The 27,309-nt window shown below is 33.2% G+C and overlaps 1 non-coding gene across 1 annotated transcript; it reads left to right on the forward strand.

The window, feature by feature from the left end:
* The first annotated feature begins 13,264 nt into the window (after window positions 1–13,264).
* Window positions 13,265–26,245, forward strand: LOC109813782 (uncharacterized). The gene is made up of 14 exons (XR_014428434.1): window positions 13,265–13,568; window positions 13,716–13,825; window positions 14,611–14,673; window positions 14,757–14,938; window positions 16,297–16,401; window positions 16,492–16,622; window positions 16,741–17,316; window positions 18,346–18,411; window positions 18,563–18,639; window positions 19,830–20,103; window positions 21,263–21,588; window positions 21,678–21,827; window positions 22,406–22,792; window positions 25,828–26,245. It is a non-coding gene; the product is annotated as an uncharacterized LOC109813782 (transcript).
* Window positions 26,246–27,309: the final 1,064 nt, after the last annotated feature.

Genomic DNA, 27,309 nt, shown 5'->3' on the forward strand with positions numbered 1-27,309 from the left:
TCTTCTTTGCTTAACTTTATTGTCTTCTTCTAAACTCTACTCTTGTCTTCCTTAACTCTCAATTTTCCTGGCTGATTGTGTTCTTGATTGTTCTCAAGTGTGACCTAAGTTTTGACCTAGTCTATCTCCATAGAAGCTAGTTCTACAAGGGTCATCAAAAGAGGACTAAGGAAAGGAGGAGGAAGGAACAAAGAGTGCTCTCGGATTTGACTACCAAAACTTCAAATATCAAACACTTGTGGCTGGAAATTTGTGGCTGCTGGACTTACATACATCCGTGGAGATACATTGGAGTTTCATTTGCTTTGTACTTGAATTTAAAAAAAAAATAGAGTAATTAGTGAAGGATTTAGAGACCAAAATTTTCCTTACTACTTGAATTTTCCTTAAAAATTTGGTCTCTAATTCTTCACTAATTGTTGGTGGCTGTTTTTGAAAATTCTTGAAGCCACTTGTTTCAATTGTTGTTCAGTTTGTAATTCATTGTAGTTTGGCCATTTTTAGGAGTGTCTTGGGTGTGTCTTTGGTACACAACCATCTCTCCTTAAGTTTCCAATTTGGTTAGACTTGGCGGGAGTGGTCCTTGATTGATCTTTGGTACCTCTCAAGCTCTCACCTTAGGAACACGTTTCGATACTTTTAATTCTTGTAAGTTTAATTATTTTAGTGCTTTAATTCGTCTAGTTTATCATAGCTCACAAATCACAAAAAAAAAATATATTTTCATTGAAAAGATTTTTGGTAAAGATTAACTACAAAGGGGATTAGTAATTTTTACTTGAAGAGGCTTGGTTGATAAGTGGCTCTTAGTAGCTCACCTCCCTCCAAAGTTCAATTTGTATACTTAGTCCTCCAAGTACTTAATCTTAACCTTGTAAAAAAAATTTCTTTCAAAACTTCTTTCATCAAAAAAAATCTTTCTCCTATAATGGAAGAATTTTCTACTCCTCAAAGTGATAGTAATTCAAGTGATTACAATGACATTGCCAAAGTATCACATGAATAAAGATCATTCAAAATTTGGAAAGAGCAAGAGTCTAAACAAAGACTTAAAGAAAAACTTGAAAGAGAGGCTCAACTTGCTCTTTTGGAGGAGGAAATTCATTTGTTGAAGGAAAAAGAAGAAAAATTACACAACAAGCACCGAAGCAGACATAGCTCCCAAGCTCATAGTTCAACCATAGGAGAGTCTATGCATGATGATAGCCTAGCCTTAGGTGATCATTACCAACAACCTCCTAGAAGAGTTCATAGGACCCCCAAAGCAAGGGAATCTAGGGTAGATCTCCCTTATTTTCATGGCAAAGATGATGTTGACGGGTACCTTGACTGGGAGATGAAGGTTGAACAAATCTTCACTTGCCACCAAGTGAGTGAAGAAAGAAAAGTGTCCCTAGCCACCTTAAGCTTTCAAGGCCATGCCATGTATTGGTGGACATCCCTTGTTAGGGATAGGTGTCTCCATAATGATCCTCCAATTCAATATTGGAATGAATTAAGGAGTGCCTTGAGAAGGAGGCACATTCCCTCTTATTACACTAGGGAGCTTATCAACAATCTCCAAAGACTCCATCAAAGAAACATGACTGTGGAAGAATATAGAGAAACGATGGAGTTATATTTAATGAGGGCTGGCATTAGGGAGGAGGAGGATAGTACCATTGCTAGATTTTTAAGTGGATTGACTTTTGAGATAAGAGATAAGGTTGAGCTTCTTCCTTATAGAGATTTGAATGACATGGTTCAACTTTGTATCAAGGTTGAACAACAAAATTTGAGAAAGAATTTCAAAACAAGCTCATACTCATCTTCTTACTCTAAGGTTGACTACAAGAGGGAGGGAAAGCAAAACACTTTTGAAAAGAAAAATACTTTTGACTCCTCCAAAAATCTAGACAAGGGTAAAGAAAAAGAAAAAAAAAAAGAAAAACACCTCACACACTAGCACCAAGTCTAGTGACATAAAGTGCTTTAAATGTCTTGGGAGAGGCCACATTGCTTCTCAATGCCCTAATAAAAAGGTTATGATTCTAAGGGGCCAAGACATTTATAGTAGCCAAGATGAAGCTACTACTTCTCCATCTTCAAGTGAGGATGAAGAAGAAGCAAGTGAGGGAGAGTCATGTGAGGTCACTTACCCTTACAATGGGGAACTTCTTATGATGAGAAGGCTCCTCAATAACCAACCTAATGACACACAATCCCAAAGAGAGAACATTTTTCACACAAGATGTAATATTTTCGAAAAGGCTTGTTCTCTCATAGTGGATAGTGGATCTTGGTGCAATTGTTGTAGCACTAGGATGGTTGAAAAGTTGGGCTTGACTACCACACCCCATCCCAAACCTTATCAACTTCATTGGATTAATGATGATGGGGATATGGTGGTCAACCAACAAGTGGAACTGGAGTTTTCTATTGGGAACTATCAAGATAAAGTCAAATGTGTTGTAGTTCCCATGGAAGCTTGTCATATTTTATTGGGTAGACCATGGCAATTTGATAAACAAACCCATCATGATGGCCTAACCAATAAAATAACTTTCACTCACAAGGGTAAGAAGTTTATGCTTCATCCTCTATCACCTTCACAAGTGATGGAAGACCAAGTACAAATGAAGACCAAGCGTGAGCAAGAGAAAGGGAAAGAAAATAAAAAAAAATGAAAAGAAAAACTTCTAAAAACTAGCAAACAAGAGGATTCTAGAAAGCCTAGTGTTTCCTCTCTAGAGATAGTTCAACAAGATATTTATGACACAAAAACTTTAAAAAAAACTTATCTCTTAGTTGAACCATCTTCTCATATCCTCATGTGTAGAGGAACACTCACATGCACTACCACAAGTTCTTTGGAAACTTCTCTACCTCTTAAAGTTAAAAATCTTTTAAAAGAATTTGATGATGTATTTCCTAGTGAAGGCCCAGTGGGACTTCCACCTTTTAGGGGAATAGAGCATCAAATAGATCTTGTGCTTGGGGCTAGTCTACCCAATAGACCAGCCTATAGGACTAATCCACAAGAAACTAAAGAGATAGAGAAGCAAGTACAAGAGTTGTTGGATAAGGGTTGGATTCAAAAGAGTCTAAGCCCTTGTGTTGTGCCTGTCATATTGGTGCCAAAAAAGATGGAAAATGGAGGATATGTTGTGACTGTAGAGCCATCAACAACATCACAATAAAATATAGGCACCCAATTCCTAGGCTTGATGACATGCTTGATGAATTGCATGGGTCATCCATATTTTCCAAAATAGATCTTAAAAGTGGATATCACCAAATTAGAATCAAGGAAGGTGATGAGTGGAAGACTGCTTTTAAGACTAAGTTTGGATTATATGAATGGTTGGTAATGCCTTTTGGGCTTACTAATGCACCTAGCACATTCATAAGGCTAATGAATCATGCCCTTAGGGATTGCATTGGTAGGTTTGTAGTTATTTATTTTGATGATATTTTAATCTATAGCCAAAGTCTAAGTGATCATGTGGATCACCTAAGACAAGTTCTACTTGTTCTTAGAGACAATCACTTGTTTGCCAATGTAGACAAGTGCACTTTTTGTGTGGATAGTGTTATTTTTCTAGGGTTTGTGGTAAGCAAAAAGGGGGTTCGTGTGGACCCCGAGAAAATCAAAGCCATCCAAGAATGGCCTATTCCTATTAATGTTAGTTAAGTTAGGAGCTTCCATGGTTTGGCAAGCTTTTATAGAAGATTTGTTCCTAACTTCTCTACATTAGCTTCACCTCTCAATGAGTTGGTGAAGAAGGATGTGGTCTTTTTGTGGCAAGAAAAACATAACTTAGCTTTTCAAGAGCTTAAGCAAAAACTCACTCAAGCACCTGTTCTAGCTCTCCCTGATTTTAGCAAAACCTTTGAGCTCGAATGTGATGCTTTAGGTCTTGGCATAGGAGTTGTGTTGTTACAAGGTGGTCACCCCATTGCTTATTTCAGTGAAAAACTTAATGGGGCTGCCTTGAACTACCCTACCTATGACAAGGAGTTATATGCTTTAGTTCGTGCCCTTCAAACTTGGGAGCATTATCTTGTGACCAAGGAGTTTGTTATTCATATTGATCATGAATCACTTAAATACTTGAAGGGTCAACATAAGTTAAATAAGAGGCATGCAAAATGGGTTGAGTACCTTAAGCAATTTCCTTATGTCATCAAATATAAGAGATGCTCTACAAATGTAGTGGTTGATGCTTTGTCACAAAGACATGTGTTATTGAATATCCTAGGTTCTCAAATACTAGGTTTTGATGACATAAAGGAATTGTATGAGAAAGACCTTGATTTTGCTAACTTTTATTCTTTATGTATTCAAAAACCTTATCAAGGTTACTATATTTCTGAGGGGTATCTTTTTAAAGAAAATAAACTTTGTGTACCCCATGGATCTATTAGGAAACTTTTGGTAAAGGAGAGCCATAAGGGTGGGCTCATGGGGCATTTTGGAATTGAGAAAACTCTTTAACTTTTGAGAGATAAATTCTTTTGGCCTCATATGAAAAGAGATGTTCAAAGATTTTGTAGTAGTTGCATAGCTTGTTTACAAGCTAAGTCTACCACAAAACCTCATGGACTATACACCCCCTGCCAATATCCAATGCTCCTTCGGTAGACATTTCCATGGATTTCATCCTTGGTTTGCCTAGGACCCAAAGAGGAAAGGATTCCATCTTTGTGGTTGTGGACCGTTTTAGTAAAATGGCACACTTTATTCCATGCCACAAAGTGGATGATGCAAGTAATATTGCTAAGTTATTCTTTCAAGAAATTGTGAGACTACATGGGTTACCTAAACCTATAGTCTCGAATATAGATGTTAAGTTCCTTAGCCATTTTTGGAAAACTCTATGGGCAAGGCTAGGAACTAAACTTCTATTTTTTACCAGATGTCATCTCCAAACTGATGGGTAAACTGAGGTAGTTAATAGGTCTCTAAGGACTATGTTGAGGGCAATCCTCAAAGGCAACAAAAAGTCATGGGATGACTATCTCCCTCATATGGAGTTTGCCTATAATAGAGTGGTCCACAAAACCACCAACATGTCTCCTTTTGAGATTGTTTATGGTTTCAATCCTCTAACTCCTTTGGATTTATTACCCATTCTCGATGTTGCTTCCTTTATCCATAAAGAAGGCACATCTAGGGCTGAATTTGTCGAAAACTTACATGAGAGGGTTAGAAATCATATTCAATCCCAAACTGAAAAATATCAAAAATACAATAATAAGGGTAGAAAGGAAATTGTCTTCAAGGAAGGTGACTGGTTTTGGCTGCACCTTAGGAAGGATAGGTTTCCTTCCAAAAGAAAGTCCAAGCTTAGTCCTAGAGGAGATGGACCCTTTCAAATCCTTAGAAAAATAAATAATAATGCCTATGTCCTAGATCTCCCTTCTGCATATGGTGTTAGTCCTAGTTTTAATGTTTCTAATTTGTCTCTCTTTATAGGACTTGCTACCCAAGAGGAGGATGCTTTGGATTTGAGGACAAATCTTCTTCAAGAGGGAGGGGATGATGGAGGAGGCCCATGGGCCAAGGGCCCAAGTACTAGGGCTATGGCAAAGAGGATCCAAGAGGAGTGGGCCCAAGCTCAAGGAAAGTCCATCACATTGTTTAGTTGGGCTTTGACTCAAGCCCAAGTAGAGTAGGAGTAGTGTAGGTTTAGGCCTTAGGGCTTGTATTTCTTTTAGGCCTTGTATTTCCGGCCATGACTAGGAATTTCATTTCATGATCATTTAAATTTAGGGTTTAATTAGGGTTGCATGTGTATGTTCATTAGAATGTAATTAGCTTTGCATTAGGTATGCATTTCGGCCATGTGCCCACATGCACATGGTGTGACCGAAATGCAACTCAAATGGAAGACAAATTACATTCCAAATGAGGTGCACATGGGTGGTTCCGGGTTTGGCTCCAAAATTTAAATTTTGAATTCAAATTTTGGGCGCCTAAGGTTAAGTAAACCATACCATGGTTTCACTTAACCTTAGGCTAACCCATGGTTCCCTTTAACCTAATTTTCCCTATATATTATAAGTGGCCGAGAGTTGTAAGTTACTTTTGGAATTTATGATTGAGATTTCTCACATTGAACTCTCTCCCTCCGAAAGTCACTCTAACCTACCTCTACCCTCCTTGAGCTCCTCTCTTTGTAGAGCTAGGTTAGCCTTTACTTCTTTCAGACTTGGCTTGGTTAGGCCTAGGTCACATTGATGTTTCTTGGAGCTTCCTTCCTTGTTATTCTTCCTAAGGAACCAAGAAGGATTTGAAGTGTTCTTGAGGATTCACCAAGTGGAACCTCATCATTATGTCAAAAACTTACACGTTTGTGCAGTGAAAAAAAAATAAATTAACAGACGAAGCATTGGGGAAGAGTCTGATGAAACACCAGAGATTTTTAAATTGGTTCATCTTAACCACCGAGATTACGTTTTGTTCTCAATCCAACCAAATTGAGTTCCAATACCTTTCACAAAGTTACAAGTATTCTTTTACCAAGCCACTTCTAACTCAATCCTAAGTAGTCTTTGACTTGCCTCTTCAAGCAACTACGCAAGTATTCTTTGAACAACAAGCCTCTCCAGGCTTAACACCAAGTATTCTTTCAACCAAGTCTCTCTACGCTCAAACACTAAGTATTCTTTTACACAAGCATCTCCAAGTTCAACCCTTACACTAAAGGTAATGGATGGTTACAAGATTGTTTTATCTCCTCTAGACATGGTGTAATCAACAATAAAAACACAAGTAATCTACAAATAAATATGTATAAGATTTACAATAAAATGATTTTTTTATAGTTTTTCAACTTTGTGTATTTCTATATGTATCTCAGTACAAATTTCTCGATGTGTATTGCTTCTCTATATCTCTGTATGTGTTCATCAATTATCATTTCAAGACTTGATCCTTTTCTAATAGTTTTAGAGAAGATGATCGTTATAGTAATTTTGAGTTGAACTTACAATATGTTTCACAAGTTGCTTCATCTGTCTTCTTTGTTAATCCTAGATATTATTGTTGATGCATTTAATGTAAGCATTAAATGCCTTTCAACAAGACGTGTATCTCTTATCTGATCTAACAGACTACTTATCATCATTTCCTTCTAAATTGAGTATGGTAGAAGCTATGTCAACATATAGTAGTTGAAGCCAGCTTAAAGTAGTCTTTTGTAGAGTCTTTTCTATGATATCTATGATTTTGCTTTTTGTTTCTCACAGATAATTTTTCTTTTTCTTCTTTAACAGATTTCAAGAGTTCTGAGACATCTTTCTTGTTCGATCTGTTAAGAAATAACACATTTAATGAAATTTAATGTTTGTCTTATTTGGAAATATATGTTTAATGCAATGAGACAAAGTGTATACTTCGTCTGATTTTCTTCATCTTATAGATGATATATATTCTTATATTTCGTCTGAGATAATATATCTTTGTAGATATTTGACTTTGCTTAAAAAGAAATTCTTTTGTTTGTTATCATTAAAACTTAAGAGATCCAAGATCGTCTTTTGACTTAACAAATATCATTTCTTTAGCATCATTCGATACATGCTCAAACACATGATATGATTGCAACTTCAGTAGAGTCATCAATAGGTCCAAGATGAACAATTTGTTAAGACATACTAAAATCATAAATAAATTTTATTAGAAAATTACTTATAGTAATATTATAAAATCATAACAAACTTAAATGATCAAACAAAATCTGTAACCCAAATAATGTTTCTTAAAATTTATTTTAACCACTATAATAAAAAAACGTATACAAATAAATATGAAGATACTAATTAAACGAATCAATTTCTATTTCAAAAAACTTATATACTAATAAAATGCATGTATGTCTATTTCAAAATTCTTTTAAAATGCTTTAAAGTTTATAAATAAAGAAATTGCCTTTTTCTAAAATTATACATAGTATCAACTACATATAAATGTATTTACTTTATATATTTATTTTTAACATAATTTAAAAAATATTAAACTTCAACTAAATATAAAGTAAATATAATATTATACTTTACAAAAATTCTTTTATTTAAATTAAACTTTATATATAGTTAACTTTTATAATATAAAAAAACTATGTTTTAAATATGCTTAATGTTACACATGATTTACTTATTATTAACTTTTATAATCAATTTATATGTTTACAATATCAAATAATACATAAATACAAAACTTAAAAGATATAAATATAATTAACATTTATATTTAATTCTAACATAATCTAAAAAAATATAAAACTAGCTAATTTATTTAAAATTTTCTTCAATTAAAATATAATATTTAAATTCATCTTTGTTAAATTTCTTATATATTACTATACAAGTATAAATAAAAATATAAAAAAAGTTAAGTTTTTTTTTTAACTATACCATTACAATATGAAATAAATTAACATTATTGAAATAAATAAATTTAAATAAAGTATAATATAATACTTAAAATAATTTATTTTTGTTGGCATAAAATTTATATCATTATACTAAAAAATGTTTCTATCATAAATTTGTACATTTTTTTATCATATTTCATTATAAAATTTTATGAGTAAAAAAATTAATATTGTTCAAAAAAATTTAATCATATTTCACAAAAATGTACTGAATAATAAAATAATAAATTTGACAAATATTCAATTCATAAAATATAAAATATAAAATTATAATAATAACTAATAAATATATATCATAATTAATCCTAAATTTAGACACTAAACAAAATATATAAACAATGAAAATATTTCTTTGTTTCTACACATTAAGTAATTAGTTAAATATACAATACTGAACAAAATAATTTTAAAATAATAAAAATCACAATCATAAATATTTCATTATTCATATTTGAATTATAAGTTAACAATCGTTATGAAATAAATTAAAATTTAAAATTTAAAATCTATAACTAACCTTGAATGAAAATATAATTGGGAAACAACAACTTACTAGATTAGATTAAATCAACCTGCAAAATAAATTTAGAATATATATATATATATATAAATAGAGAGAGAGAAAAAAGTTCAAACGATACCAGTGTAACTTTTACTAAGTATTACATTGTTCAATAACTTTATATTAAATGTGAATTTTATAAATTCAACCATTAGATTAAAAGTTCTTTACTCTTAGATCATATATACAAAATTTATATTTATACAAGATGATTTGATACTCCATTCTTATAAAATAATATTGACGTAATATATACATTTTAAAATATAATAAAATATGAACACTTTGATTACCTTCAGGTTGTTGTTCAATTTTAACAAAATTTGATATAAACATATAAAGTGATATGAAGTTATAATTCAATGGTTGGATTTATAAAATTCACATTTAATATAAAGTTATTGAGCGGTGTAATATTTAGTAAAAGTTACATCAGTGTCATTTGAACTCTCCTTATATATATATATATATATATATATATATATATATATATATATATATATATATATATATATATATATATATTAAAAATAAATAAAATCACATAGGAAAAACAACAAAAAAAAGTAATCTAACAACTAAAAATAAAAAACACATAAATGAAAATAAATATACCAATTAATTAGAGAAACAACCAACAAGATGAAATACTTGATAAACTATGAAGGAGATAAAATTTAAGGTAAAATTATCAGAAGAAGAAGAAGAACACCACAGTAGTAACAAGAAGATTTTTTTAAAAAACCCTCAAGAGGAAGAACAAAATATGAAGTAGAATAAAAGATTCAAATGAAGAAGAAGAGAAGGACACACTAACAACAAAATAATTTTTTTTTCAAGTGCCAAAAACAAGAAAATATGAGCCAACAAGTAAAAGTAGATAAAGAAAGGTGTGAGTATTATATAGAAAGAAGGGAAGAAAAGAAGGAGGTGCATTTTTGAATTTCAAATGCAAACTCCCTGTGTGCTTGCAACACTCCTGCAATATGCAAACACCACACTAGATGGGATGGGTGAGACACATGCTTGAAGCATGGTTGAAGAACAAGTGAATGAATAGTACATGTGCCCCCTTAGGCATCATTTTTTTTTTAAAAGTGAAAAATGACACATTGCACCAGCCCCTATGCATTCTTGAAACAGTTGTTTCAATAGAAAGCGTCCAATCCCCCTCTACAATATTAAAGAAATAAATTAATAACGCGGTTATCCCTCTATGCGTTTTGTGTACAATCATTCCAACAAGTTATGCCTAGGGGTCATGTGTTTTATGTTATTTTTTGTTCCCACACATTAAGTGCACCCTTGGAGGAATTTTGTTTACAATATTGTCTATGTGGCAAAAAAAAATTATTTTAGTAATTAGTTTTTTAAATAATTTATTTTTTTTGTATTTTGTTATATTTTTTTTATTTATTTTGGTCAAAAATCCCTTTTATTTGTGGTTTTGGAGTTAATCTTGGGGGAGGCCTGTTATAGAAGCTGAATTAAAAGGTATTTTTTTTTTTGCCTTAAATTGGCTTGGCCAAGAGGCTTTAGGAAGATAAGGGTGGATTTAGATTAGCAAGTTGCTATTACATTAGTCTCAAGAGGTTGTTGCATGTTGCACCCATACCACAATCTTGTTAATGAAATACATTTTATTCATTCATATCAAGGAAACATAACTTGGAATCATATCTTTCGTGAAGCGAATCTGTAACGTTGTTAGTAGACTGGAACGAGACGTTCCCAAATTGGAACGAACCATTCCAAACTACTAAAACGAGGGTGATTTAGTAGCCTAGAACGGGGTCGTTCCCAAACTGGCTTGGCCCGTTCCAAAGTAATAAATAGGCCTATAAACCCTAGTTGGGAACGAGTTGTTCCAAACATGGCCGTTATGGGTTAAAATGAAACTCTAGAACAGGCCGTTCTGGTTTGAGAACGGGTCATTTTGCTTGTGAATTTTACACATGACATTTGAGTCTAGAACGGGCCGTTCCAAATTTGAAACGGACCGTTCTAGCCACTCCATATTTTTATAATTAGGTCACATGCATGCAGTTGAGGAGAAGAGAAGAAGGGGAACTTAGAGGGAAGTTTTAGAGAGAAGGACTCTGGGCTAGGAAGCTTGATTTTGAAGGATTGAAGTTCGGGAGTTGAGCTCGGAGGAAAGTTTTTCTTATTCCCAAATTCTTGGTTGTTCGGAGCTAGTCTTCAGGTAAGGGAAGCTAGATTATAGATTTATTGGTTGTATGTGAGTTGAGAACTCATTTAGTGCATGAATGTTGAGGAATCAGTGGTTGGATTGATGAACATCTCATTTTTTGGGGTTTTGGGAAAAATGGGGTTTTTGATGATTTTGATGCCCTGAAAAGTTGCATGTTGAATCTGAGTAATTTTTGAGTTGTATGAAGTCTATGCATTTCATTTCATGGATTGCATGTTGTTGAAGTTGCTGATTTTCAGGTTTTGGGTGCTTAGGTTGATTGGTGTTGTTTGGGCGTGTAAGTTGGCATGATAGATGGGTTGTAAACATGTAGTATGAGTTGTGTTATGTGATGAAAATGTTGTGTGTTGATAATATATGATTAAATATTTATTAATGATGTTGTTGGTGATGCTTTTGTGATGCAGATGGGATGAGATGTATGTTGTAGTTGATTTGTGAAGTTGTGTAATTGTGTATGGGTGTTAAATGAGTTGTTGTGTTAAATAGAAATGTGTTGAATATGTGTTATGTTATTAAAGTTGATATATGTTATGTGTGGACTATTTTTGCGAAACATAATGAGACGATCTAGTTGAGAGTTGTGAAGTGCATGATGATAATATTGTGAGTTGTGAGAAGCAAGATGTGAAGTGTGTAGATGTGTTGAGATTTATATAGAATTTATTAGTATATTGTGTTGCTAAGTTGTTAGAGGAAAGTTGTATGTTGCTATAAAGTTGTAGGTTGTGCCATGTGTTGAAAAGATATAACTTTATGATGATTGAGCTGTAAATTCTGAGTTGAGCTAATAAGCTGTTGAGTTGACTGTGTTGTTTAAAGTTGAAATGAGTTGATAATTGAGATGATGAGATGAAACCTGTGTTGATTGTGATGACGAGTTGTTGATCACTAGGACTAGGGGAGATGTTTTCAAAGTTACTATCTCATTGTGTGGATTAAAAGTGTTGTGTGCTCTAAGAGCCCAAATTGTTGAAAAACCCTCCTTGGGAAGTTTTCCCTTAGGGTGGACGTTGTGTTGTTCTCCTCTAGTAGTTGATCCCGTGTGTGGGCAAGGTCGAGACACACGTGTATGAAGCGACCACGGTATAGGGGTCAGGTCGAGCTATACCGATTACAAGCAGCCAAACTTGAGTAAAGTACGAAGTCAGGAACTTAGTTCCTAACCGAGTATTGGAGGGTTGTAGTATTTAGAGGATAGTCAGTAGGCTAATTCCATAGGTGGCTTAGTTGAGCTAGCTAATGTCGTGGTAAGCCTAAAGCCAGTTCTTCTATCTTGACAAAATACTATACTTCCTTGTTTAAGTGGCAAAGTCTGAGAAACCGTTATCATATTGTGGATTGATATCCAAATTTGTTGTTTACCTAGCAAGCCCAAAAAGGTTCTGTGTTGTCAGTTCGGTAGGACCTAGGCACTTAGCCTGCTTAACCTCAGTTGTAGGAGATCTCCAAGTTGAAATGCGTGACGACGTATATGTGTTGATAAGTTGATATTGTGATGATATGAGTTGGATGTGTTGATGTGATGTGAAGGTGTTATTGAGATGTGTGTTGTTAAAGTGTTGTGCGTTGTATGTTGAACAAGTTGATGATGATGCTAGCGTCACTAGATTACCTGTGTTCTAAGTTGCTTTTAAACACGTGTTTGTTGAGAGGTGTGTAATACACGTGTTGGTTGTTGTTATGATGAATATGTTAACTATTCTAATTGTTTGTACAGTAGTTATGTTTAAGTATTGGTCAGTGTTGATATGTTGAATCAAGTTAGTATATGTGTTGTTTGCCTTCTATGTCGGATGTGAAGATGATTATATAGTTGTTGTGTTGCATATTTAATTACTATGAGTCATTTATTATCTCTAGCTTGCCCTTACATGTTTCCATGTGGTTTGGACTATGATGATCATACGATGATGTATGGGAGCAGGGCAGGGATAGGCTGGAAGATAGCTGCTAGAAGCCACAGGAGGTGCCTAGAGTTGGTTTTTTTTTTTGTAGGCTACCTTATAGTAGCATATTTTGTTGTATATAGTTGATTGTTGTTGGTTGCTTGAGGCTGTATTGTATCTTCTGGGATCTTGTGTTGGGTTGTGGTAGGGGGTGGAGTGAATTATCTAGGGCTATGGAGTTCATCCAGAGGCGCGTGGAGCCGTGGATCAGGGACCAGGGGGCGAAGGTGTTGGGCCTGAAGGCGTCGTGGGGCCCACTCCAGTGGCGCATGAAGTGGCCCTGGGCTTCCCAGCGCGAGCACAAGAAGCGGATCCAGGAGGAGTACCTCCGCCTCAGGACCCTCTGGCTCGCCCTTAAGGCCGACTCCGTCTCCGATTTGCAGGACCTTCTCTGTTGCATGGTCCTCTCCGAGTGCGTCTACAAGGTATATGATGCTATTCTCTCATCTTTGAATTAACAGATGCTTGTAACAACTTACTCATTAAAGTTTTCATGGAAACTATGCTTGCTTCAATAGTTAGTTAAAATCAACTTGTTACTCACTTTTTTTTGTCACTTTCCTATATCGTAGAGACCTGCTGCTGAGATGATTCGAGCTGTAAATAAATTTAAGGCTGATTTTGGTGGACAAGTTGTTGCTTTGGAGCGGGTGCAACCTTCATCAGATCATGTTCCTCATAGGTTTTCACTTTTCATTCATTCTTTAAACAATTTAGTTATTCCACTGATCTTATATTAATTGCGTAAGTGCTCATATGCCATTAAATATTTTGATATTGGGAGGCTTTTATTCTTTATTAACATTCTCATTGATGCTATAATATGCTTGAATTGTATTTTTGGGGTAAAAGAAGAGGCTATTTGGATCTTTGGATATAAATTGGTTGTATACTTTATTTTTAATAATTTTTTTTGAATGAAGTTGTTTTAGTTTGCTCTTTTTGGTGTTTTTCACAATCTAACATTTGAATTCCTTGACAGCACAAATTGCCCAGAAGAAATATTTAAATAATTGCAATTACCTTATTGGTTACCAGTTAGTTAGGTTGTTCAATTTTCTCTCAAAAATATCAAAATTGAATTGTGCATTGAAGTATTTTGTTTATGTTTCTTCTTTTTAGACTGTAAAAGATTATGTAGTATAGGGTTAAAATTTTATGGACTGTTTTGCTTAGGGTTCTTTTCTTTTATCATACTTATGCAGTGGATGAAATAGAGGAGGGGTTTGGCGTTTATTTATAACTTAAAGATATTTGCTCATGATTAAGAGAGAAAGCAAACAAGAATACTTTCAAATTTCAATGTAGCAGGAATTTAATGTTGCATCGGATGAATGAACATACTAGACCACAAGATAGGATTAGGAATAGATGCATTAGAGAAAAAGTTGGGGCATCACCTATTATAGGAAAAGACTTGATTGTTGTTGCTGTTAGTGTCATAAATGTCTGATTATGTTGTCACAGGTATTTGTTAGCTGAGGCAGGAGACACTTTATTTGCTTCCTTTATAGGAACAAAACAATACAAGTGAGTTTTTCATATGAATCTTTGTGTCAGCCTTTAAAATCTTTACAACTTAAACAATCTTTACCTTTTTATTTTTCTGAAAGGGATGTAATTGCTGCTGCAAACATACTTCAAGGTGCCATCTTTCATGATGATGCTGTTGAGGAATCTGACCAACATGCATCGACTGAATCTGACAAGGATGAAAACCCAAAAGGAAAAGACTATGTGGAATCCTCTACAATCAAGGTCTAAACAACGGAAATACAAACCTGCAGCTCATAGGGTAAATAAGTGTGTTGTCCAATCCAATGTAATATTTTTTTCAGTTAAACTAATTTGTAGTCTGTTGTACATTTTGGAAATCTTTAAATAGGTGTCATAGTTTAAAAGTTATAATTGAGACCCAATTCTTAAAGCTTTTGAATGGGTTCCTTGGATCCAGTCTAATTATTATTGAAAAAGTTACACTAAAACTCCTTATGGTGTGTTTGGATGAGGAATTTTATAAATTTAAGGAATTTTAAATTTTTGGTATTTGAATTACTTTGATTTCAATTCTATCATTCTTAAAATATTTTGTTTGGATAAGTCAATTCAAATTTCTTAAATTTTAAATTGTTATGTTGGATATGATAATTTGATTCTATCATATGATAAAATTGATTTTAAAAATATATTTATATGTTGAGATTTTTAAATTAAATTTTATAAAAATAAATATTAGCTAATTTTTAAATATTTAATAAATTTAAAAATTATTAGATAATAGTTAATAATTTTAAAAATATTTTTGAATATTCAATAATTAAAAACATGAAGAGATAAGAGATAAGATAAAATATATAAGTGAAATAAGAAAAAAATATAAGGAATTTCGAATTCTACTTTTTTCGGAGAATTTGAAATTATACTATTTTAAGGAATTTCACAAATGCTTGAATTTAAAATTCTTTATAAATTTTCTATCCAAACAAGGTATTTCAGCTCTAAGAATTTTAAATCCTTCAAACAAATGAATTGCTCCATTTAAATTTTCCATCTAAACATACTATTAAGTTTCATGAAATTACCTTGATACTCCCTACTTTTTCTAGCCTTACAATAACCTCTCAATTGTTTAGAAAATATTACACTAGCATCCCTTCTACATTACTTTAACCCCTCTTAATTATTTGAAAAACATTATATTGTGACCTATAGGGAGGCTAGTGTAAACCTTAAAAAAGCATGGGGTTTTAGTGCACTTTTGTAGAACATTAGTGGGTGCCAGTGTAATTTACTCATTATTGTTTTTAAATCTATAGGGATCCAATAACAAAACTGTAGGGACTTAATTTGAAAATATTCAGAATGTAAAGGAACCTATACGTTTAGCCATTTTGTCAAATTCTTATAGATTGTTGCTTCTTTATATGGTAAATTTGTGATAGTTTAAATTCCATGGATATCTTTTTTATTTATTTATTTTTTATTTTTTCTTTTGAATTTTTCAACCGTTAAACTATTTATATTCTTGTTATCGCAATCAAGAATACAATTGAAACCTTAGTTCCGATATTCTGTTATAGATCAATATTATTTGTGTAAATATTATGCCTTGTGATTCCTATAATTTCCTTCAAAATTCATATTACTTCTCAGGGTTTCATGGCTCGTGCTAAAGGAATACCTGCTTTAGAATTATATAGGCTGGCTCAAAAGAAAAAATGCAAGCTTGTTCTATGTGGTCATTCACTTGGCGGAGCAGTGAGTGTGATTTATCCATTTGGATTTTAAAACATTGCTTCAGATGTGTTTGAACATTTACATATACTAAGTTCCTCATATTCTACATAGGTAGCTGCATTAGCTACTCTTGCCATTTTGAGAGTAATTGCTGCTTTATCTTCATCAAAGGAAAATGAAAATGTCTCTATCAAATGTATTACATTTTCTCAACCTCCTGTTGGAAATGCTGCTTTGAAGGAGTAGGTTTTTGATGTCCTTTTTTTCTCAGATTCTAAATTGGATAACTTCTGATCTCTTTCAAACCTGCAAAACTAGGATATTTATTAGTTATTTTGCTTTTTTTGCTTTTCTTTTCAGCTATGTTAATAGAAAAGGTTGGCAGCATTATTTCAAGAGTTACTGCATTCCGGAGGATTTGGTTCCACGAATTTTATCTCCTGCGTATTTTCACCATTATAATTCTCAGACCAAGTCAGGGCCTTCTGAAAATGAAACTAACAGCTCATTATTGAGAAAACACGAGCAAGGGATAGGGAAGCCAAAGGACAAGGATGCAGAGCAGTTGGTCTTGGGGGTAGGTCCTGTGCATAGATCATTCTGGAGACTCTCTAGACTAGTTCCTTACTTCCTTTGGAAGGTCTACGAAGACAACTTAGTAAACACAGAGAAAGATGGACCAGTTTTGTTGAAACAAATTCATTGCCTGATTCTCTTGCTAATACTTTGATTGAGGAGGAAGTAGCTGCACCACAGTCACTTGAAATACAAGAGGGTTCTGATGGCATTTCACTCAAGCCTTTCCCTGAAACTGATAAACATTCATTAGAGGTTCAAACTAATGGGAAAACAGATGCAAAGAACAGTGCAATGACTGGAGAGGAAATAAAGTGGCGCCGAGTGCCTTATTTACCTTCATATGTGCCATTTGGACAGGTAGATATTATGGACTGATGATTTGTTTTAGTTTTCTTTTATTGTCACCATAGATTCTATAGTTTTGTGCTTTGTTACTGTTCTTGTTGTATTTCTATTACATGTTATTGTTATTGTTATTGTTCTTCATGCAAAAGGTTTATTGACTTGTCCTATAATATGATAGAGATTAGAATGAAATGAGATTTATGGAATCCTTAATTGCCATTGGTTCAGTCCTTGGCTTTCCTCGTGTCTAAAAGGCTTTACTCAATTTTTTGCTTCCTTTTTGACACCCATAAAAAGACCCACCTCTGTCTCTATGATTCTCGCTCTCAAGAACTTAATTTTTGCTTCTGTTTTCTGTTTCTGTTGAGAATGTTGTTGGGTTTCTCTAGAGGTGTCAAAATTGGCTTCAGTCCATCGGCTCACCTGGCCGGGCTTCTTGTTTTTAATCCCAAAAAAGACGGCCAAGCGTTCTAGGCCAGTCCAGTAAAAAATCTTCTCCCTTTAAATTACATATAAATTATTAAGAAAATAAAGTGACTCAATTTGGCTTGGCTCGACAGGTCAACAAGCTGGGTTGGGCAACAAAAACATGGCTACACAAAAGGTGGGCTAGGCTGCCCATTTTGACAGCTCTAGTTTCTCCTAATTTTTGCAGCTTTCTTGCATTTGTTTCCTTGCCCATCTGAACTCTCCCCTATCTTCATCTTTTGTTATGTTTTCTTGCCTTCTTTTTGTCCACTAAAGCCACCATTTTACAGTGGTTTTAGGATTAGTATTTAAGGAAAAAGCTAATGAGTAAGGAATTGGATTATATAATCAATATCGACCAGGATTTATATTTTATGTATTTGACAATGTAAAATCATTTTTTAATGTATAGGATCAATAGAAAACGAGTAAAATGATCCCATGTCTTTTATTTTTCCTCAATTAGTGATTTATTGTACAAGTTTTTCAATTTTTCAATTTTTTATATGCTCTTTATGCTATGTTTCTTTTAATTAATTTTGAACTCATCAAAATTTGTTTTATGTAAGACAGCTTTATTTATTGGGAAATTCCTCTGTAGAGTCTCTATCAGGTGCAGAGTACTCGAAGTTGACATCGGTATGAGCTTTTCTTCATTGCTTATCAATATTTGACATAGTTCCACTGTCCTGTTTTAGGTTCAGGATTTATTTTCCAACTTTATCTTAATGAATACAGTAGTGTAAGTTCTCTCATTTTGTTTGCTTTCTTTTGGCAAAGACATTTTCAGGTCAGTTCAGTGATTACTGAATTGAGGGAAAGATTTCAATCACATTCAATGAAATCATATGGATCTCGATTTCAGAGGTAATCATCTTTCTTATCATGTTATATTAATAGAAGTTGTGCTTATATAGTTTAAAAATGACATAAATGTTTTAAGTTCAAGCAAATATTGTTCTGTTTTGTTTTAGTCATTGCAAAATAATTTGTCAATTTTAGATCCATGACATTTTTGTAGTGTTATTTTGTAATGCATATCATTGGTTAATTTAGTGCTGACATGGTTAAGGTTAACAAAATGGAAAATATTAAAATAATTAAGGTAGCAAAGAATATTTTAAATTATGATATTAGATTATTTTAGGTGCATAATTTAATAAAGTCTTGTATTTATTATTTTGTATTAATAAGATAATTACATATAATTTATTTTTTATTTTTTTGAAAATTTTTAATATATCATGAACAGTATTTTTATTTTTTAATTGTATTCTTACTTTTCAATTTATTTTAACATTGTACTTTTTTTTTATTTTTTTATTTTTATAATTTACTTGGATGCTTATGATGTACTTTTAATGTTATTTTTACATTTCAAGTTATTAATTTTGACTAATTTTAATATAATTTATTTATTTTTAATATATATCTTCAAAAGTACAATGTTAAAATTATATTAGTGAATTGAAAGCTAAGAAAAATATTAAAACCTATAAGAATCAGTTTTAATAATATATTAAAAATATAAAATTAAATTATATGTAATTATTTTATGTATATAAAGCAATAAATACATTACTTAATTAAATTATGCACCTAAAAATAATCTAATTATCTTTAAAATATTCTTTGTTAACTTAATTTTCTTAATATTCTTCATTTATTTAGTTATGTCGACACTAAACTAGCTAGAGTTCATGATAGCAACTAAAAAAGAGTACTAAGTAAATGTCAGGGATCTGAAACTGTCAATTTTTTTTGCAAGGACTTAAACGAGACAAAGCTATATTTGCAGGAACTTGAAACATATTTAAGCCTTTAAAAATTATTGCACCCTAAATGACCAAATGCTTCCATTATCCCCAGATTATATCATGTCCAAATTAATTTGTCTTGTCTACTGGATATATTTTTGAGGATGTCCTCTTAGCTTCTTGAATTCCAATCTAGTGGGCTAATTATTGGTTGGTAAAGCTTTTGATAATGCTTTTCTACATCATTAATTGGTGTTTCAAATAGGAGTAATACTTTTTCTTTCTCCTTTTTGGTTGCAGAATCTATGACTTGTATATGAGTGATGATTCCTCATCTTTCTCAGGGATTGAGCAACAATTTCCACATCTGCAGCAATGGCTTGGTTTTGCAGCTGCTGGCACTGTGGAGCTTGGTCATAAGTTGAGTCTCCTGTTATTCGAACTGCAACGTCATTGTTCCTTTGGGATGGAATGATGGACTAGGAGCAAAAAATGGAGAACCTCTGAAAGTTGATATTACTTGTTTTGGGTTGCATTTATGTACACTTGTTCATGCTCAAGTGAATGGTAACTGGTATTGTCATTACCCCGTAGAACATTTATTGGTTTACTTCTCTTTTGTTAACGTTTCTCAAGACTAATTGAATCTGTTCAGATTTGTGGGTTGGAAGATGGGGCAGGTCCAAGGCAGAGCAAAGAATTAGTAGTTATAATGGTCAGAAATATGAACTTTTAAAGCTCTAGAAAATATCAAGGTTTTTAGAAGTTCACTAAGATCTTTGAGAGAAACAAAGGAGTACATTAACTAGCATTCATTCATGGATTCCATACATAAGCAGGGTCTGTCATCCTGTAAAACAGCTATAATAATACTTCCACAAAGAGGATATTTCCCTATTTATTTTCTAAGTTTTTCTGATTTTAAATAAGCCCAGTACTTTAATAGTTTAATTGAAAAGAGTGAAGAAAATTTTCACTGGCCCACCACTCATCCCTACTTGCTTAAGGAGCTCTGCTTTAAGTTTCATACCTGAGGTTTACATGGTTTGGACCATAAGAGATGTCTCATATGTCTCTTGCTGCCACAGTAAGGTTGTTATATCATGTGAAGAAAGTTGGAGAGAATCATACATAATGGGATTAACTATATAGTACAGTATCCTGGGCTGGGTCCATACACTCTCAAAGCTGAATCTCCTAATGCTAACTCTCAACACTTGACATTAACAATAACTTCTAACAGTATGTAATATTTCTTTTAAGTCATGGGGATTGGATTTCAGTGAGTGGGAGGATGTTCCACTCCCATACATCCTATTCCTCTCCTTGAACAAACTCTCCAGTCCATTGGTTCATGCACAACTTTTGTTACATATAAGTTATAACTATAACAGATTATGGATGCTTGAGTATAGGTGGTTTCCAAAGCCATCAATAAGCTAATTTTATTAGAATATTTTTGCTGACATCTGTCTTCTGTTAAAACAATGCAGTTCCTGAACAAGCATGTGTATGGTGTTTAGGAATATTTTCCCATTGATCTGTAAAAGTGAATCTGATTTAATATTTATAATCTAGATTCCTCGATCACTGATGTAGGATGGAAGAATATTAATATCTTTGCATTGTAGTGCAACTTAGTTATTGAAATGTGTAAAACACCACCTCTTTCACACTAATTGTTTCTCAGTGCATATATTTGAGGTGTGTGACGTTTATTTAATGTTCATCAGGTGTTCAACTACAGTTGAATCCTTTCCTTCTCCACCAAACTATTCTTAAAATGAAGGAATCCAGCCTGAGTTACAGAAGTTTGAGAATATTAGTTGGTGCTCCATTAAGAAGTCCACCAAAGCATCAAACTGTGTTAGACTCATTGGTGCCTGTTTTTACTTCTGTTGACTCTGAGACTGCAAGTATTTCAGCACCTGTTGACAAGGATAAATTCATTCGTCCAGAAAGTTTAAATAATTTTGTAATATTTTGCACCAGTGATTTTACCACTGTTTCCAAAGAAGTTCATGTGAGAACACGTAGAGTACGATTAGTTGGGCTAGAGGTAAAGACAATTTTTTCTTTGGGGGCAGTGTCTTCAACTCTTTTTATTGTTATTCTTCTAATAACCTACATGAGTTGGCTTATGTTCAGGGATCTGGTAAAACTACTCTTTTAAAGGCTGTCTTGAATAAGTATAAACCGAATTCTGCCACCAATGAGAATGTGGTTCCAGAGGTTGATGTGCGAGAAGTTATTGCTGGTGGTTTGTGCTATTGTGACTCCACTGGAATAAATATGCAGGTTTTCCATTTTTGGCTATTTTCAGATTGTTATTATTCATAGAAAAAAATCCAACATGTTCTTCATCTTTGAAGTATTGCCTGCTTTATGGGTCAAACAACCCAGTGTTAACCAGTTGAATGTCTGTTTCTTGCATTAGTTTCATTCAGAATTTGCTTTCTGACCTTATTTTATTGATTTATGATGTTTTGTCATATTGATCCAGTCTACTACTTTAATGGTATGACAATGGTCTGTCCCCTTTTTGCAGAAGCCATGGTGAGGAATTATATCACGAGTATTATATGTTTTAATGAATTATGATTAATATCTTAATCAACAGGTTATATGATAACAAAGCTTGCTATTATCAGTGTTTTTAATACCTAAATACTTGAGCTGGATATATATTCTTATTAGTTGAATTCTGTAGAAAAATATTCTTATAACCAGATGGCGTCAATTATTGTAGTTAAGCAAATTTTTCAGGTGCATATTTGCAATTGCAAAGAGCTTGACCTTGAGAATGTGTAGCTTTCTGTTCGTAATGTGTTAGTTAAACAGTGCATTTTTTTTTTAATTTATAAATTGTTTTTCAGGATTTGAATGTGGAAACCTCTCGCTTCAGGGATGAACTATGGCTTGGAATCCATGATCTAAGTCGGAAGACAGATTTGATTGTTTTTGTTCATAACTTATCCCATAGCATACCTCGATGTAGTAATTCAAATGATACTCAACAAAGGCCAGTCCTCTCAATTTTCCTGGATGAAGCTAAATCTCTTGGAATTCCTTGGGTTCTTGCAATCACAAACAAATTTGCAGTTAGTGGACACCATCAAAAGGCTGCAATTGTTGCTGCTTTGAAGGCATACCAAGCATCTCCTAGCTCAGCTGAAGTTATAAATTCTTGTCCATATGTTATGTCTGGATTTGTTGGGGCTTCTCCTTCTTTGGATGCAACCAATAAAGATTCTAATAGAAGGGTTGGTGCTGAAAAGCTTATTTTTCCTCCATTTTCCATTTTTTTTTTGGCACCAATAAAACAGGCACAACATAAGGGCTTAATCTCTTTCGAACTCAACCCTTATCCAACAAGTCTTGTACTTGCTTCTCTATCTCTTTAGTTTCTTGTGGATTTGTCCTATAAGCTGGTCTATTGGGACGACTAGCTCCTGGGACAAAATCTATTTGATGTTTTATACCTCTAAAAGGTGGAAGATCATTAGGTCCCTCACTAGGGAATACATCATCAAATTCAACTAAAAGATTTTGAATATCAAGAGGTAGAGAAGTATCTACATGACTTGTGACAATGCATGTGAGTCTCTTACAAATGAGGATATACGAAGATGGTTCAATCAAAAGAGATATTTTTGCCAAAGATTTAGTAAAAAGATTCTCCTTTTGTTGAACTATCTCTAGAGAAGGAACACTAAGCTCTCTAGGATCCTCTTGATTATTAAGTTTTAGGGTTTTTTTTGCTTTCTTTGTTTTTTTCAAACTCTTTTTCTTGGTCACGTTTAGCCTTCATTTGTACTTGATCCTCAGTCACTTGAGATGGTGAAAGAGGATGAAGTACAAACTTTTTACCCTTATGTGTAAAGGTTATCTTGTTAGTAAGGCCATAGGAACTATATCACATTTAACTTTATCTTTATAGTTCCCAATAGAAAACTCTACCTCTACTTGTTGATTAACTACCATATCCCCATCTTTATTGAGCCAATGAAGTTGATAAGGTTTGGGATGGGGTGTGGTAGTTAACCCTAACTTGTCAACCATCCTAGTGGTACAGTAGTTGCACCAAGAGCCACTATCCACAATGAGAGAACATGCTTTGTTTGAAATATTACACCTTGTGTGAAATATGTTCTCCCTTTGTGAATGTGTATCACTAGGTTGGTTGTTGAGGAGCTTTCTTACTATAAGTTCCCCATCATAAGGGTATGTGACCTCACATTTTTCTTTCTCACTTATTTCTTCTTCATCCTCACTTGAAGATGAAGAAGTAGTAGCCTCATCTTGACTACTATAAATGTCTTGGCCTCTTAAAATCATAACTTTTTTGTTAGGGTATTGAAAAGCAATGTGGCCTCTCCCAAGACATTTAAAATATTTAATCTCACTAGACTTAGTGCTAGTGTGTGAGGTGTATTTCTCTTTTTCTTTTTCTTTACTTTTGTCTAAGTTCTTGGAGGAATCAAAAATTGTTTTCTTTTCAAAAGTTTCTCCCTCTTGTGATCTTTCTTGTAATAAGGAGATGAGTAAAAGCTTTCTTTCTTGAAATTTTTTCTCAAAATTTGTTCTTCACCCTTGATACAAAGTTGAAATAAGTCATTTAAATCTCTATATGGTAAAAGCTCCACTTTATGTCTTATTTCCAAGTTGAGACTACTCAAGAATAGTAAGATTATCTTCTTCCTTATTCCCAGCCCTCATCATGTATAGCTCCATGATTTGCCTATACTCTTCAACATTTATGTGTCTTTGTTGGAGCCTTTAAATCTTATTCATAAGCTCCCTAGTATAGTATGAGGGTATGCATCTCCTCCTTAATGCACTCATCAATTCATTCCAATATTGAATTGGAAGATCATTATGGAGATGCCTATCCCTAACAAGGGATGTCCACCAATACATGGCGTGGCTTTGAAAGCTCAAAGTGGCAAGAGACACCTTTGTCTCTTCACGTACTTGATGAAAAGCATAGATTTGTTCAACCTTCATTTCCCAATCAAGGTACCCTTCAACATCATCTTTCCCATGAATGTAAGGGAAATCCACTTTGGGTTTCCTAACTTTGGGTGTCCTATGAGACCTTCTAGGAGGGGGTTGGTAATGATCACCTAAGGCTAGGATTTCTTCTTGAAAAGGAACCCCTAAGGCTGAACTAAGGGATTGGGAACTACCACTTCTAATTCGGTGCTTCATGTGTAAATTTTCTTCCTTTTGCTTTAAAATTCGAATTTCTTCCTCTAAGGTTGCAAGTTGAGCCTTTCTTTCAATTCTTTCTTTGATCTTTTTTTTTGTCTTCTTGCTCTCTCCAAAGTTTTAGTGATTTTAATTCATGTGCTACCTTTGAAAAACCTTTGTAAGCACTTGCATCACTATCACTTTGGTGAGGAGAGAAATCTTCCATTATAGGCAAAAGTTTTTCTTTAAGAAAAGATTTTTGAAAAGAAATTTTGAAAGGTTTAGACTAAGTACTTGGAGGACTATGTATATACAAATTGAACCTTGGAGCGAGGTGAGCTACTAAGAGCCACTGAATAACCAAGCCTCTTCGGGTAAAAATTATTAATCCCCCTTGTAGTTAATCCTTACCAAAACAATTTATTTGTGAAAAATTTTGTTTTTCTTGTGCCTTGTGAATTATCTAGACGAACAAATAATCAAATAGAGATGTAAATTTCTGAATTCAAAGGCTAACTAGGCAGTGTCCTAAGGTGAAAGCTTGATAGGTACCAAAGACCTTCAAGGACCACTTTCACCAAGTCTAATGCAAGTTATAATCTACTAGGGAGAGATGGTCGTGTACCTAAGACACTCCAAATGTTCAATTACAACAAAATATTCAAAAACAAAGACAAAATTGAATCAATGGTGGCCTTGAAATGAAGAAAAATTAGCCATTGAGCTAGAGACAGATTTAGCGACGGATTTAGTGACAGAAATTTTGCAATGGAAATTTTTCATCTCTAATTCTGTCTCTAAACTCTGTTTTCCAAATTTTCAAAATTTTCTTTCAAGTATCCTTAGCTGGACCAGATTTTTCCAGTTTGTTCCACCACTCCAGTACGTGTTTTGTTGTGTTCTTTTAGAAGTGTTTGAAGTAGTGATGAGTCAATATTTTCTCCTATTTTCTTACCTTTCTGTACTTATTTTAATCTCTGCTTTGTGCTTAATTGTTTATATTTTGCATTGTTTCCTATTTGGGTTTTAATTGGACCAGTAATTCTTATTTTAACTAATTTGAATTTTCTAAATCTAATTATTCCAATTTTTATTTTCAGGGCAGTTTAATAAATATCTAGGCTTGGAATTAATTTTTGGACTTCAAGTGGAGCTGCCACGTCATCTGCCATGTCACCACTGCACCATTTTCCACCTCAGCATTCATTTTTAGTTTTTAGGCTATTTTATTGAACTTGGGTCAGACTTGTATTTTATTGGGCCCAATTCGTTTTCTGCTCATAGGACCCTAGGGTAAGGCTGGCTTGGCAGTCACTAGCTTCAATTTTTGGAGGTAACTATGTGAACAGTAGCCTCCTCTCTCATTATTATTCACGTTTTATTATTATTCAATTTTCTCTGTAGCTACAGTTCACGTTTTTGGGCTCTTTTTGTTTATTTTACGTTTTGCTTCCTTTTGAAATTCTGAACTCCATTGTAACGTTTTTGTTGCTATCTGTTGGGTTATTTTTGGTTTTCTCTTCTCTGCCTTGCATTTTCGTTTTCATTTTTGTTTCTATTTTCATTTCTGTTTGTATTTTCGTTTCTGTTTGCATTTTCATTTTTGTTTATATTTTCGTTTCTGTTTCCGTTTTAATGGAAGGCTAAAACCGCAGGGGTTGGCTCCTTGAGAAGATTGCAATCTCTGATCGAGGTTTTATTTATATTTGTATCTATGTTCTACTTGGTTCTTCTTCATTGAACCTTTGAAACGTTTTTGACACCTGTTCATGCTTAATGAATCAGGTTGCTCACAAGTTGCTTAATCTTGTGGGGAGGTTTAATGTTGTGTGCGTTTGCTTAATTCGTATAGGGAAATCTTGAGTTAATCTTCGCTTAGTTGGTTAACTCGGATGAAACAAGGATTAAGTTATGAACAGAGAAATCTTTTGAGAACCAGGGTTAACACATTTAATGAAATTTAATGTTAGCCTCATTTAGAAGTATATGTTTAATGCAATGAGATAGACTGTATGCTTCATTTGATTTTCTTCATCTTACAGATGATATATATTTTCCACATTTCATCTGATATAGTATATCTTTATAGATATTTGACTTTGCTTAAAAAGAAAATATTTTATTTGTTATCATTAAAACTTGAGGGATTCAAGATCGTCTTTTGACTTAAAATTCTCCCCTTTTTAATGGTGACAAATATTCTTTAAAAAATTAATCTTGTTTTATTTTTGAAAGAGATTTTTCTTTTGATAGGACGAAAAGAGTTTTCATTTTTCAAAAAATACTTATATTGATAAGATATACTTAGTTAAAAGATTACCAAACTGATGTGAATTATATCTAAGATTTTGAAGAGAAATCATATGAGCAAGTTTTATTGAGATCTTATGCCATGATTCATCGTATTTTCTTAATCTTATCAATCAGACGTTATGGCGTTTGTAACAGACTAAGACATTAGAGCATACAATTTGTGAGCAAATTTAAGCATATATGAATACAATTTGTATAAAATTTAAGCATATTTGTTTATGTCCAAGCATTTCCTTAAGAAAAGTGAAAAGGTTCAGATTTATTAGAGCTTAAA

Source organism: Cajanus cajan, chromosome 8, assembly GCF_000230855.2.
Source record: "Cajanus cajan strain Asha chromosome 8, NIPB_CcT2T_4, whole genome shotgun sequence".
NCBI classification, from domain to species: Eukaryota; Viridiplantae; Streptophyta; class Magnoliopsida; order Fabales; family Fabaceae; genus Cajanus; species Cajanus cajan.